This window comes from Dama dama, chromosome 33 (genome assembly GCF_033118175.1).
Source record: "Dama dama isolate Ldn47 chromosome 33, ASM3311817v1, whole genome shotgun sequence".
Classification (NCBI taxonomy): domain Eukaryota; kingdom Metazoa; phylum Chordata; class Mammalia; order Artiodactyla; family Cervidae; genus Dama; species Dama dama.
Window position 1 is genome coordinate 62,838,593 of NC_083713.1, and position 16,466 is coordinate 62,855,058.

At 37.3% G+C, this 16,466-nt stretch overlaps 1 protein-coding gene and 1 non-coding gene across 8 annotated transcripts in view; both read right to left on the minus strand.

Annotated features, from left to right (window-relative positions):
• Positions 1 to 16,466, minus strand: part of R3HDM1 (R3H domain containing 1) — a 152,905-nt gene that overhangs the window by 119,481 nt on the left and 16,958 nt on the right. The gene's annotated exons all lie outside the window — the stretch shown is intronic.
• Positions 12,050 to 12,156, minus strand: LOC133051306 (U6 spliceosomal RNA). Its single transcript, XR_009691812.1, has one exon. It is a non-coding gene; the product is annotated as a U6 spliceosomal RNA (small nuclear RNA).

The window sequence follows — 16,466 nt, forward strand, 5'->3', positions numbered from 1 at the left end:
ATGATGTGGTTCACTCATTTCCCTTGCTGAAGTGTTGTCATAAGCTCAGTGCTTTCTGGCACAACACACTGCTGTCAATCACTTCTCACCCCAAAATTCAACGTGTTTTCCATCTTAACTAAGTACTTATCATGTGGCCATAATTTTTCAGTCTGAGATGTGACAGCAAAACTAGCACAAATTTCTTTTCCCTACTTTGCGACTTCACAGAGAGAAGGTTCATCCTTACTGTAGACCTTAGCAACCTCAGACAAACCTATAGCTTAGCAAACCTTAGCAAACCTATAGTTTGTTTTTTTTTCCCTTTCAAGTCAAGAACTTTTACCGTTTTCACTTAAAGGAAGTACTTTTTGGCAAATCCAAATTGCCAGCAACACTACTCTTGTGCTTTGAGGCCATAATATATAAGGGTTACTTGAACATAAGCACTGTGATACTACGGGGCAAGTTGACTTGACAACCAAGACAGAAACTAAGTGACTCATTGGTGGGATACACCAGACAAAGGGGAGATTCACATCCAGAGGGGGACGGAGGAGGACAAGACAATACTTCATCTCTCTACTAAGAATGGCACACAGTTTAAAACTTATGAATTGTTTACTTCTGGAACTTTCCATTTAATGCTTTCAGATGCTGGCTGACGGCAGGTAATTATAACCAGGGAAAGAGAGGACTCAAAAGGTGGGAGGGGACTACTACACTGTATATGCTCTCACTTAACTAACACGCAAAATCTGTAACCAAACCCAAAACGAAAGCTGACGCCACAGACAGAGACAACAGATTCGGTAGTTGCCAGAGTGGTGGTGGTGGGGATGAGTGAGGGGAATCAAAAGTGACAAAACTCCAGTTACAAAATAAGTATGTCGTGGGGACATAATGTACAGCCAGGTGACTATAGTTACTAATACTACAGTTACTAATACTCTATTTGAAAATTGCTGAGAGTAAAACCTTAAAAGTTCTCTTGAAAATATAAAAATTTTTTTGTAAATGTGTCTGGTGATAGGGGTTTCCTTGGTGGCTTAGTGTAGGAGAATCCGACTGCCAGTGTAGGAACTGCGAGTTCGATCCCTGGGTTGGGAAGATCCCCTGGAGGAGGAAATGGCAACCCACTCCAGCATTCCTGCCTGGGAAATCCATGGACAGAGGCACCCAGCAGGCTGTAGCCATGTAGGCTACATGTATGTAGTACATGTAGGCATGTAGTCCATGGGGTCACAAAGACTTGGACAAGACTGAGTGACTAAGCATGCATGGTGATGGATGTTAATTAGACTCACTGTGGTGATCATTTTACAAATATTGAATCATTATGTTATATATAATGACTGTATGTAATCATTATGTACAATATAATGTAGTATGCAAATTATACCGCAATAAAAAAGGAAAGTTTAAATTTTATTAAATATATATCTGCATTTAAGTCTCAAAAATATTTTTTATTGCACAAGCCAGTAATTTAGACAATTATTATTACTGAGGCTGTAAAGAGCCTTCAGTTAGCTCTGTGTAGTAATGGTTATTATTAAAGGTTATTTCTTATTTTGCAAATAAAGAAAAATATGAACATACCTGTGAAAAACAGCCCAAGAAATAAATAAGTACTTCATAGAAAAGAAGTTAAAGATTTTTTGATTAAAGAAAAGCAATTTTTAAAAAACAGCACTTTCTGCTAGCAATGATAAAAGAGAACTCTGCCTCTGCTGAGTGAATGCAGGGCCCAGACAAACAGACATTCTTATACACTGTTTGTGGGAGTGAAAAATGGCCCAAACTCGTTGGAGGCCAATTTAGCAGTGTGTATCATCAAAAGCCCCACCTTTGATCCAGTAAGACCATTTAGATGATCTTAATCTAAAGAAAGAGTTACAATGTAAATGGATGGTGCTGTGTAAAAGTGAAAAATTGTGAACACTACAGGACTGGCTAACTAAATGAAAATACATTCAATAAGCTGCAGAAACTCATTTGTTGGCAGCCAAGGTGATGATATTTCAGGTAAAAGGAAAAAAAAAAACTAGTTCCTGAAATAGTATGTACAATATGATCTGGTTTATTTGTAAAAAAAAAAAAAGAAAAAAAGGAATGACTTACTTTCTCTGTGTGATAGTAACTTACTTACTCGTGGCTAGTTTTCATAGTTTTGTTTATATTTTCTTATTTGTCTTCTGTGGATGTATATTACATATTTATTTATAAAAATATCAACAAAAATCTATGTGCTCAGATTTATACTTAGGGAAATGTGACTCTCAGATCTATCTTACAGCTCTCTTATTTCTAACACTGCTCATAGTAAGCAACTGCTCACAACTAACTTACTGCCTACGTAGAAATACAAAATACATAGGATAATACAGAATAAAGAGCCAAATTTGTAGTAAGTACTTCAAATTACTTTAAGGCCAATATTGTGTGGCTAGCTTATTTTTAATGATTGGTCTTGTTTTCCCTGTATCAGGGTTTCAAAAGTATTCCACTGGGCTTTGGGTACTTTCCCACTCAGCCTCAAAAACAGTAATGACTGACATATATTGAGTGCCGAAAAGGTACCTGTTATGATTTTATTATCAACTACCTTGCCAAAAACTTATGACTGTTAAAGAAGAACCAAAGAGTATGCACATTATAAAATCACTCTCACTAAAAGGCAGGCAGACACTAACCACCAAAACAGCTACCAGAGATACTTGACTGAGGAACATATTTGGGTGTGAGTGTTACAGCAGCAAAGGCAAAAGGGAAACAGAGGCATGCAGTTCTCATTCTTAGAAAATGAGAAAATGTACCAAATCTTTCAGAACAGAGAGACTGTTTCTTTAAATTAAAAGGTAATTCTTGTATTTGCTTTTGCAGCTCATAAGCAAAAATGAGATTATATGGCCCTTGTGCAAGGATGACACACACATCATGAATTATTATTCCCCATCCTAAGGATTTCAGAATGTCCAAATATCTTATAGACTACTTGCTATTGTAAGAGATAAATGAAGGAATCAGGTTGCTATCAGTCAAACAAAATGGAACACTTTAACACAAGACATTTCTGACAATCATTGTCAAAAGTCAATGATCAATAAGGTAATCATGTAATTTTTTTTCTCCAAACTGGGCAGAGTAGAAGGGGTATGTTATTTTGTTATGCAACAGGTGTAAATTGGTGGTCACTCTAGTTATCAACCTAACAGCAAACAGTAAAGGTAGAAAGTAAAAGAAGAAACAGCTCATTTATTTCCACCAGAAATTAAATGAAATGAACATGAACACCTACTGAAGTTGAAACAGGACATCTACCTTTCCTATAGCTAAGTCTGTCCTGGGCAAACAAGGTTAGTTTATTCACAACAAATGGCTTTAAAAAGATATCTGTTGAAAATACAGGAATAAGGCAAGGATAAGAAGGTGAATGCACCTAACCAGGAAATGGCTACCCACGCCAGTATTCTTTCCTGGGAAATCCCACGGAGAGGAGCCTGGCAGGCTACAGTCCATGGGGTCACAAAGTCAGACTGACTGAGCGACTAAACCACAGCACCTAGCCAACTTAAAATTAGTTCAACTGTTCAGGTTTTCACGAACCTGAAACTGTAAATAAATCCGAAATGAAAAGTTTTATAAAACTGAGAAGATAAAAATTTTCAAAAGTTTAGGTACTGATAAGTGATCTCCCCATTTTCAACGAATGATGTTAACGACTGGTAAAAGTGGTATCATTCCCCAGGAAAATTATTACAAAAAAAGCAATTAAAAAATACATGATCACTTATTACAATTTTATAAAACTTGACAACAAATAAGAACCTACTGTATAGCAGAGGGAGCTCTACTCAATGCTCTGTAGTGACCTAGATGGGAAGAAATCCAGAAAAGAGGAGAGGGAGGAAATGACAACCCACTCCAGTATTCTTGCCTGGGAAATTACATGGACAGAGGAGCCTGGTGGGCTACAGTCCATGGAGACACAAAGAATCTGGCAAGACTAAGTCACTAACAACAACAACAATGTATATGGACAGCTGCTCCACTTTGCTATACGGTAGAAAGTAAGACAACATTGTAAAGCAACTAAACTGGACTCCAACAGAAGTTAATTTAAAAAAAGATAACCAACTACTGTGAACTAGCACAGACAGAGTAAATCATGTAATACTAAACCGCGTATCTTTTTTGACAGTTACTAAATAGTTAATATACTACAGACTCTATGAGTTACGATTTCAAATAAGTTATCGGCCAAACAAATATTCTATGGAAGCTCTGAGGTCCATGCTCAAATACACACAGGAAAATGCTGGCTAGAAAGGTCAAATGCAAAGCAAACATTCACTTTTTGGAGTAAGTACTTAAAATGCATGTATTAAAAAATGATCCTTTTGGCCAACCCAATAGTTTACATAACTTTTATTATTTTGAGTCTGTTTCTTTTTTTATTGCTTAATATACTACTCTGTTTTCTTCTAAGTTAACAGACCAGGGGAGACCTAAAGCTATTTTCGGATAATAAAAAGCTTTCATAAAGTGTAAATTTATCCACAGGTAGAAGGGGAATCAATAGATACAATGGAATCAGGACTCTGGCTCACTAAAAAGAGAACAGTTTCTCACACATGGAGTTGTTCAAGAGTGGAACAGGCCGTTTCACAGAGTTTGTAGTACACCGACTTCTGACATCAGAAGCATTCTTCAGGAATTCGGTGTGGTTAAGGAGCTGGATGAGATCACAGGTGTATTAGTCAGGCATGCTGTGATAATTAGCACCTACAACCTACTGGGTTAATACAAAAATTTTTGTCTGGCACCACATATTTGATACCAGTCAGGTGACTCTCTAGTAGACAGTAAACCAGGGCCCACAGGTTGTTTTCACATGTCCTTTGCGCTATAAATGGCTTTTTCATTGTACAGATTTGTGAAAACAATATAAAACACAACAAAAGAACATGTGACAGAAATGATACGTGATTTGCAAAGCCACATAAAACATTATCATCTGCCTTTCACACAGTGCTTCAGAGATTTGGCTACTTCCACCTCGTGGCTCCTTCCTTCTCAACAGCTCTGCCATCTCAACAAGTAGTCTCCACCATGGTCTTCTGGTCACGCTCCAGAATGAGTCATGCGGCACCACCTAACCGCAACAGGGTTGGGGAGTGTGCTGATCCAGATGCCCAAGGGAGCACAATACCAACATGGGAAAGCATGGTAAGTCTCCACCACTGCTCGTATTATTTTATTCTAACTCCGAGAGTCTATGATTCTAAATATTTCAACTGTAATTTCCACTTTTAGTACATATCATAATGAAATGCTTTTAAAATTGATTTAGAAAGAAATGTTTCAAAATATCACAGCTGGTGGTAGAGCAAAAATGCTTTATATTTGAGATAGAACTAAAAGGAAACTAAATATCGTATGTAGCATGTGTGGATTAAATTTCTTCAGTTTGCATAGATTTCACATTTTAGCATGCTTCAATGGTACTAATGAATCATAACAACCTGAAATTTTAAACATTACATGATTAGAACAGAAGAATTGATAGGTCTTGCAGAAAAATATATACGTGTACTGACTTTGTAAATGAAAATAAAGTAAGTTCTATGCCATCACTGAGGGAAAACTTGGTAATTTGGTCATTTCAAAATCTCAACACTTCTCATTGAGTTCATTTAGTTAGTATGAAACAGCTGCAAGCTAAATTATACATGATGATAGTGAAATATTTTATAGATTGTTTAGCCATATCTACTGGGCATACTAAAAGACATAAATTAGAGTAGCTCTTTTCCCTTTAATCTAGCAAGTAAATGTTGCATTACATGCTAAGACTTCATTTATACAAACTCACCAAGCTTTATAAAATTAGTTCCCAGTTCAAAACCAGTTTAATTGTACCAGAATGTGCTGTTACACTAGGAAGACAGAAACACAATTTTAACAGTCTACACCTCACAAGCAAATCACAAAAAATAGGGCACAAAATATTAACAATCAACAGTCAGTATGCAAAAATGAGGGAGAAAGTATGAGAAATTAAATAAGAGGATGCACTGAAATATTTAAACTAAACAAAGTTGACCAACATTACCATGAGAAAGCTAAAAACCTGAAAACAATTTCAGCTGCACATTTAAAAAGGATTAAAGGGTTCTGTCAGGGCATACTACAAGTATTTATTGGAATAAATCTTTCAAATTATTATTAATAAGACATAACGAACTACAAAACAATTGTTTAAAATATTAAATTGCAGAGTTGATGGGGAAAAAATTACAAAAATCAAAGAAATCTGAAGAAATGAAAAATGAACCCAGTGATTTTTTTCAATATCCCAAAACACTGTAGGGGACAAAATATAAACTGATACTAAGGGATGGAAAGAAGCAGGACAGCTAACATACTCTGTAAAATCGTCAACACCAGTGATAAAGACACTTTGGTTTTCAAGTTTCATTGAACAAATGATTTTAAAATGGAAGTAGATTAAAAAGTAGCAACCTCTAAGTTTTGTGTAATTGTATTTTGCCATTTAGAGGATATCCTTAAAAAAAAATTCTGCTAAACATGTCTAGTAGGAAGGCCATAAGTATTACTAGCAAATAACTTGAAAATATTTAAAAACATACATTTATTCACCTTAAAGATGAAAAATACCAACCAAAACACCATGAAGCATGTTCAGGGACCCTCGTTTGATAAAAATTAAAATTTCCCTATCTCTCTTGGCAACCAATTCCAAGAACCAATTCCAATTCACAATACTTAGTATCTAAATGTTCTTCCTGAAATGTCCCCAAGCTACACTGTAACTCCATTTCCTGTACTCAGTGAACAATAATGTATACATTATGAATAAATAGCCCAAGTGTTACAGCTAAAATACCTTCAATGAGAAATTTTAACTTCTGGGACTACTGGCCCTCAATTTCTTTGGCTTCCATTCCAAGGGTGGTGAAAGGGTGGGGACCATAAAGACGATAATGACTAACACTTGAGCATGGCATGCCAGATGCTATGGTCTAAATGTTTGGTTCCCCTCAATCCTTATGTTGAAATCCTAATCTGATGTGACGGTGTTAGGAGGTAGGGCCTTTGGAAGGTGCTGAGGCCATAAGGTCATTAATTCGCGGAGCCCTCATGAATGGAAATGGAGCTTTTATAAATAAGAACCCCTCAGAATTCCTCAGTCCTTCTTCCCTGCAAGAAGTCCACAATCTGCAACCCAGAAGACAGCCTTCACCAGAACCCAATCAGGCTGGCTTGTACTCTAGCCTCCAAATCTGTGAGCAGTACATTTCTGCTATTTACAATTCACCAGTCTACGGGCTTCCCTGGTAGCTCGGATGGTCAAGAATCTACCTGTAATGTAGGAGATGTGGGTTCGATCCCTGGGTTGGGAAGGTTCCCTGGAGAAGGGACAGGCTACCTACTCGAGTATTGTTGGGCCTCCCTTGTGGCTCAGCTGGTAAAGAATCCACCTGCAATGTGGGAGGCCTGAGTTCAGTCCCTGGGTTGGGAAGATTCTCTGGAGAAGGGATACGCTACCCACTCCAGTATTTTTGCCTGGAGAACTCTATAGACAGAGGAGCCTGGTGGTTTACAGTTCATGGGGTCGCAAAGAGTTGGACACAACTGAGTGACTTTCACTTTTCATAGCCTACATTATTTCGTTGTAGCAGCTCAAACTTAAGATAGTGAGTGCCAAACACACATAAATGAAGTCATTTAATCTCAAAATAGCCCATTAAGCTAGGTATGTATTTCCCCCATTATACAGATGGGGAAAATAAAGGCAAGGAGGGTTTTGCAAAATGCCTAATGCCTTAAAGCTATCAAATAAGAGGAGGCAGGATACTGTTCAAGGTATTCCAAGACTAGTGAGCTGTGCTGCCTAATAAGATAGCTACTAGCCCATGTAGCTATTTAAATTTAATTAATATTAAATAAAATTTAGTTCTTCAGTTACACGGCCACATCTCAAGAGCTCAGCAGCTACATGTGTCTAGGGGCTACCATGTTGGACAATGCGGATAGGGAACATTTCCACTGTTGTACAAAGTTCTATTGGATACTACTGGTCTGTCTGCAATCTTAGCCACTACACAGTATTCCTTTCTTCTATGTGAAAAGTGATGTGTGCTTAGAGAACTGGCATTACATGTGAACCAATTAATCTATAATTCAATATTTCCAGTGTTTTGTTATTCCTCTCCACCCCAACTTATTATCATTATTGAAATCTACCACACTGAATCTCTTAAAATGTGTACCTCTCCAGCACTTTAGACTCCAGGCTTCAATTTGAAGAAATATAGTATTTTAAAACATATTTTAAATGTTTATGTATTTAATTTAATGCTTATGTATTAAATGCTAATGTATTTTAAAAGCTTATATCAAAATTTAAGACTGTTTTGTTGTTTTTATTCACTAAGTCATGTCTGACTTTTCTGCAACCCCACAGACTGTTGGACTATAGTCTGCCAGACTCCTCTGTCCAAGGAATACCCCAGGCAAGAATATTGGAATGGGTAACCATTCCTTTCTCCAGGGATTCTTTCTAGCTCAGGGATCCAAAGAGCATTTCCTGCACTACAGGCAGATTCTTCACCACTGAGCTATGAGGGAAGCCCATTCCTTCACTTATGGGTCCATTATTTTATTCAGTGAATGATGACTATATACAGACTGGCTTCTGTTATTTCTGTCTATTGAAGGCCCAGTTCCAATATTTCTTCTGGATTGGTATCACTCACCAGTGGCCTTGCCCTGTACTTGACTCAACCTCCACTTACAGCCCCAGGGGTGAGTATATGACGTAGGCATACACTATATACATCACAACCCATATTGGACATTTTCAGGGTTGAACTTGTGACTTAAGGTGAGTCATTCAGAAACGTGCCATAAGATCTTCCTTGTCACCAATCACCAGCTCATTCCTATAGACATCAAGAAATCTAAAGATTAAGTAAGCCGGGATTTACAGGCAATGAATTTTTCTGGCAACATGGATGAAGCTGTCCAAAGGACGCCTGCAGAGAGGACCTTAAGAGTCAGATTATACCATCTGAGGTCTGGACCTAGCATGTGAGTTAGGAAGTTCTACTTTTGTTGAGTTAGCATGTTCTGGATTTCTTCTGCTTATAATTAAAGGAATAAGGGAAGACTAAAGAAAGATCAGACTGTAAAGACCCCTGGAACTGTCTGGGAAGGAGAATAAGATACTAATGACATACTTAAGTTAAAGATGCATAGTTAAAAACAGTAATTACTACAAGAAACAAAATAAAGTGCATAATTTCCCCATTAGAAAAGTAAATGCAAAAAAAAAAAAAAGAAAGAAGCAAACTCAACAACAAAATATTATCTTAAGATAACTGTATTGATAATTACCACAGTAGAACAGGGGGACCAAAGGGCACTTGTCCTAGACTCCTAGCCCTGGGTCTCTAAACTAGAGTTAAGTCAGGGCTTAAGTCACTGATTAAGAAAGAAAAAAGGCTGAATGAAATAAGACAGAATAAGACAATTATCACAGAATATTGCTTAGATGTGAAATCTAAAGAAAATGGTACAAATGAACTTATTTACAAAACAGAAATAGAATCACAGATGTAGTAAACAAACCTGTGGTTACCAGGGGACAGGAAAGGGAGGGGTAAACTGGGACGGACATAAACAGGGCAGGCTTTGTTCCTCAGGAGGGCCTGCTCCAGACCTCTCTCCTTGGCTTACAGATGGGTCTCCAAATTTCCCCTTTCTATAGGGATACTAGTTGTACTGAATAAAGGGCTCACTCTAATCTAGCATGACCTCATCTTAATTAATGATATCTGCAATGACCCTATTTACAAGTAAGGTTATGTTCTGAGGTACTGCGGGTAAGACATCAACTTTGAGGGGGAGGGCACAATTCATCCCATAATAATATTGTAAGAATTTATGACTTAAAAAAGGTGATGTTAGGGACTTCCCTGGTGGATCAGTGGTAAAGAATCTGCCCAACAATGCACGAGATTCAATAATGCACGAGATTCAAGTTCAATCCCTGATCCAGGAAGATCCCACATGCCACGGAGCAACTCAGTCCACTGGCCACAACTACTGAGCCTCTGCTCTAGAGCCAGGGAACCGCAACCATTGAGCCCACGTGCCACAACTACTGAAGCTCAGTGCCCTTGAGCCTGTGGTCCACAATAAGAGAGGCCACTGAAATGAGAAGCCTGCACAATGCAAGGAAGAGGAGACCCCGCTTGCTGCAACTAAAGAAACTGTGCGGCAATGAAGACCCAGCACAGTCAAATATAAATAAATTTTTAAAATTATTAAAAAAAAAAAGATGATGTTGGAGGAAAGGTCTTAAAGAATCTAACATTTTAGACTCTTTAAAAATAAATCTTGCTCTGTCAAAATGTCTTTTCCATGGTCTATGATTTCTACTGATACTGCCATGATCATTTTCCAGTAATAATAGAAGCCTGGGATCTTTATTGTGATCACCGGGCTTGGTTCATAAACTGTTCCTGTCCATGCAATCAAAGGAAGTTAATACAATAAGTAGAGGTTTTCTTTTAAAATAAAAAAAAAAGGTCTCAAAAAAAAGTTATTTCTGTATTTCAAAAGTTATTGGCAGTTCATCAGCTTTCAACTTTTTCATCTGCCTTATTTCTCATTGTACGTTGAAAGTGTTAGTTGTTCAGTCATTCAGTCATGTCTGACCCTTTGTGACCCCATGGACTACAGCTGGCCAGGCTCCTCTGTCCACAGAATTCTCCAGGCAAGAATACTGGAGTGGGTTGCCATTCCCTTCTCTAGGAGATTCTCCTGACCCAGGGATTGAACCCAGGTCTCCTGCACTGCAAGCAGACACCTTACCATCTGAGCCACCAGGGAAGCCCATTGTATGTTGGTGAACATTAATTTTTCTCAACTACAAAAGCTTTACTTACAGCATGTTAAAGACAAAGTTCTGAAGGCCAGAAACAAAATTGAAAAGGTTTTTCTTTTCTCATTTATTTTTATTAGTTGGAGGCTAATTACTTTACAATATTGCAGTGGTTTTTGCCACACATTGACATGAATCAGCCATGGATTTACATGTGTTCCCCATCCCGATCCCCCCTCCCGCCTCCCTCTCCATCCCATCCCTCTGGGTCTTCCCAGTGCACCAGGCCCGAGCACTTGTCTCATGCATCCAACCTGGGCTGGTGATCTGTTTCACCCTTGATAGTATACTTGTTTCAGTGCTGTTCTCTCAGATCATCCCACCCTCGCCTTCTCCCACAGAGTCCCAAAGTCTGCTCTGTACATCTGTGTCTTTTTCTGTTTTGCATATTGGGTTATCGTTACCATCTTTTTAAATTCCATATATATGCATTAGTATACTGTATTGGTCTTTATCTTTCTGGCTTACTTCACTCTGTATAATGGGCTCCAGTTTCATCCATCTCATTAGAACTGATTCAAATGAATTCTTTTTAATGGCTGAGTAATATTCCATGGTGTATATGTACCACAGCTTTCTTACCACAGATTTGTCTGCTGATGGGCATCTAGGTTGCTTCCATGTCCTGGCAATTACAAACAGTGCTGCAATGAACACTGGGGTGCACGTGTCTCTTTCAGGTCTGGCTTCCTCAGTGAGTATGCCCAGGAGTGGGATTGCTGGGTCATATGGCAGTTCTATTTCCAGTTTTTTTAAGGAACTCCACACTGTTCTCCATAGTGGCTGTACTAGTTTGCATTCCCACCAACAGTGTAAGAGGGTTCCCTTTTCTCCACACCCTCTCCAGCACTTATTGCTTGTAGACTTTTGGATAGCAGCCATCCTGACTGGCATGTAATGGTACCTCGTTGTGGTTTTGATTTGCATTTCTCTGATAATGAGTTATGTTGAGCATCTTTTCATGTGTTTGTTAGCCATCGGTATGTCTTCTTTGGAGAAATGTCTATTTAATTCTTTGGCCCATTTTTTGACTGGGTCATTTATTTTTCTGGAATTGAGCTGCAGGATCTGCTTGTGTATTTTTGAGATTAAAAAAATATGGAACGCTTCACGAATTTGTATGTCATCCTTGCGCAGGGGCCATGCTAATCTTCTCTGTATCGTTCCAATTTTAGTGTATGTGCTGCCGAAGTGAGCACTGAAAAGGTTTTTAAAAAAATACTGAATTTATCCCAGATGTACACACTTAGATAATTACAAAAATAGCCAACTGACACAGGTATCTAAATTTCAGTATCAGCATTTCTTAGATGCTTTACATTTTAACCTTAATATGACTAAGTGGTAAACGTGAAAAGTTCAAATTATAAAAGTTTATAATGCTTCTTAAATATCTATTAAGGCAGAATTTTAATTGAGGATAAAAAAACCTTGTAATTATACTCTTAGATTGATTTATTAAGAACTGACTGAACACAAGCTAATCTGAAAACCACATATAATGTGTATTTTTTCATGTCCAATGTAAACCTCTGGAAACAGCTTGAAGCTACATAGTATTTAATTTTACTATGATAAACAGCTTCAATTGTTGCTAAGAAAAAAAATACTAATATGCCTCATTATATTATTACTTTATTAAGGGCCCAATATTTAGGCTTCTAGCTACATGTACAGCACATTTTAATACATTTTGTGTCATTAAATAATAATAAAGTCTCATTTTCAAAAAGAATTATTTAAAACTGAAGCCCAAGAAAGCTATGATAAAAGAACACACCTCTAACACAACAATCAAAAAACCAAACAACTGTGCTAAAAAATGGGAAAAGGATCAGAAATTTCTCCAAATTAAATACACAAACGGCCAAAGAAGCACATGCAAAGATGCTCAGCCTCAATGATCACTAGGAAAATACAAACAAGAAAGAGAAAACATCTAATCCTTATTATGATTCTTACTATTAAGAGAGCAGAAAATAACAGAGTTGGTGTGAATGTGGAGAAACTAGAACCCCTGTGCATTGTTGGTGGAAATGTAAAATGGTATAGGCACCGTTTATAGTACGGTTATTCCACAAAAACTTAAAAATTTAATTATAGGCATACCTCAGTCATACTGCAGTTTCATATCCATACAACTATAACAAAGCGAGTCAAAAAGACCTTTTGGTTGCCCAGAGCACAAGTCATATTTACAGTATACCACAGTCTAGTAGGACTTTGCTAGTGCCTCAGTATTAAAGTTTCTGCCTGCAATGCAGGAGATGCAGGCTGGATACCTAGGTAGGGAAGATCCCTTGTCGAAGGAAATGGCAACCCACTCCAGTATTCTTGCCAGAAAAACCCATGAACAGAGGAGCCTGGCAGGCTACAGTTCAGAGTCCCATAAGAGTCAGACACAACTTAGCAACTAAAACAACAACAGTAACAAATAGTCAATTAAGTGTGCAATCACATTAGGCCTAAAAAAACATGTATATATCTTAATTAAAAGATAATTTGTTGCTAAAACATGCCAACTCTCCTCTGACCCTTTCCCAGTTGTAGTAGTACTTTCAAAGATCATTGTAACATAATAATGAAAAAGTGTGAAATATTTGGAAAATTACCAAAATATGACACAAAATGAGCAAATGTTGGAAAAATGGTGCTGGCAGACTCACCTGATGAAGGATTGTTGCAAACCTTCAATTCGTAAAAAACAAAAACAAAAACACTGTATTTGTGAAGTGCAATAAAGCAAGGTATGTCTGTACTATATAATCTAGTAATTCCACTTCTAGGTTACACACCAAAAAGAACTGAAATCAAGGTCTGAAAATAGACATTTGTACACCCATGTTCACAGCAGTATTATTCACAATAGCCAAAAGAGGGAAACAACCCAAATGCCCATCGAGATGAACAAATAAACAAAATGTGGTATATACAGAAAACAATTATTATTTAGCCTTAAAAAAGCAAATTCTGACCCATGCTAAAATAGGATAAACCTTGAGGGCATCATGCTAAGTGAAATAAGCCAGTCACAAACAGAAAAATACTGTATGAGATAACTAGAAGAGTCAAATCATAGAGACAAAACAGAATGCTCGCTGCCAAAACCTGGGGAAGAAGGGAGCGGGGAGTACTTGATTACAGAGCTTCGGTTCTGCCAGAGTTCTGGACACTGGTTGCACAATGTGAACATACTTAACACCACTGAACTGTACACAAAAATGGTTAAGATGGTAAATTTTGTGTTATGTGTTTTTTTACTACAATAAAAAAAACTTTTCACCCACCAACAGGATCAAGCTGGTTTTTGCCCTAAGTTTAGGAATGAACACACACAAACTCATAAAAGTAAACACAGCACTTTAAACTATATATTAGTATCAGATTTTAAGAGGAATGTATTGGTATATAAATGGAGTAGAAATATATGTACACTTCACACACACATGTAGCTCATACAAATGAAATAAGGAATTACTGGATTTAAACTTGTTGAGAGGTTGGGATGAATAAATCAGATACAAGAATCCTTACCACAGAGAGCTTCAGCCTCTTTTCCTGCCAGCACACACCTGGCAGCCTGAGAGGTAACATACTCCTTCTGAAATCTTCCCAAATGGGAAGAAAGAAAAGGTATGATTTGAATGACTCTCCCTCTTCTTATCTCCTTGAAGGAAAGCAATTTTCTCCCTTTCCACTTAAAATTTCTCTATTTCTAGAAATATAAAGAAAAATGCACAAATGACAAGGATGAGAATAATGGAAGTGGCAGGAATTGTGATCATAAGCACAGGTCAGTAAGCTTTAGGGCAAGTGAGAATTCTTAGTCATTACTGTGTCTCCTAGAAATCCTATCACAGTCCCTGGTATACAGTTAGGGATCAACACATTTTAAACAGAAACAGACTAGGTTTGAAGAAAAGGGACATTCCTTCACTTAAGACTGGTAGAAGACAAAGAGTATGAGTACTGGGAGAGGTTTTTAAATTACTTATGGATAAATCAGTGACCCTCCAACTGTTATAAATAGCCTCAATATCTTCACAAAGATAGGAGAAAAATTTATTTATGAAAATAAGGGCAGGCGATAGCAAGGGGCTTAAAGAGAAAGGAGAAAAGCCAATTGTAAATTCAAGTCTAGACACACAAAAGACAGTTATAAAAGGATTACAATCACCAAGTCAAAACAGGAATTGACTAAAAAGATTTTTAAAGGTTTTAAAAAACTTTTAAGTTTTTAAAAAGGTTATACATGCTTAGTTCTACATCTTCTTTAACCAACCCCCACATATCAGAAAAAGCATAAAAATGAGACCATGTGGGTGATCTAGAAATGAAGGTCAGGACACTGGCCTCTGTGAAGTAAGAGAGCATTATGCATTTACTGTGAAACAAAATGGGTGAGCAGAAGGCCAGCTCTGTGAAAAAGTTCTTCAGTGAGGTAATTTTAATAAGGCTTGATAAAACAAGAGCATACTACAAAACATTTTTTGGGGGGTTAATATTCTTCATACTTAGGTCTTCCCTAAGGAATCCGCCTGCAATGCAGGAGACCTGGGTTCAATTCCTCGGTCCAGAAGATCCCCTGGAGGGCTCGGACACAGCTTAGCAACTAAACCACCATTCTTTATCCTTATCAATTACACTACCAGTTCCTCTAAGGTAGAATGCAAAACAGGAAAATGTTCATTAGCATAGCTTTGAAGATAAATTCTCTTAACTAGAACACAAATTCTAGTAGAAATACAAGTTCCTCAAACAGCTCTTAAGACATGCCTCCGCCTAGAGGAAAAACATGAGAGAGTATCAAGACGGATGAGGACAGTTCAGTGCTGATGATCACATCAGCTGATGCCAGTACTGAAACGGGTTTGGTATTCACTGGGACACAGACAGCAGGGGTGAGTCATCAGTTCATCTCATAAAGCTATCTCTCAGCTATCAGACTGTAATCACTTCTCATCCAAGACTTAAAGGAAAGAAATTTTATTCAAGTCAAAGTTTTGATAGAATTTTAACTTGAAGTAGAATATATCTGAATTTTTTGAAAAGAAAGTTTATTCTTCTAAATCTTTCTCTAAATAATTTTTCTTGAGCTGTAAGTTTAATTATCTCAAATTAATTTAAGATACCTAATATATTTAAATCTACTGATACAAACATTTATAAAGTTCAACTGCATACAAGGTATTATAATCAAGCTGATAAAAGTTTTCGACTCAGGTAACTTTAAACTGGAGCAGTGTCTCTGACTGGGTGTAGGGGGACAGTAGTGGAGGTGAGGGTTGAGTACATGGTGAATTATACATAATACAAGAAACAAGCAATAACTGATATGAAAATAACACCCACACACATATATATACATACAGTGAATGGAAGAACACACGGGAGACCACCCTGCTGGGGTGTTTTGTTTTTTTTTTTTAACCAACTTATTAAGTGGATTTGTAACGATTTATTAGATTGAAAAAAAGTGTATTATTAGATTCTCATATCATCTCTTAGA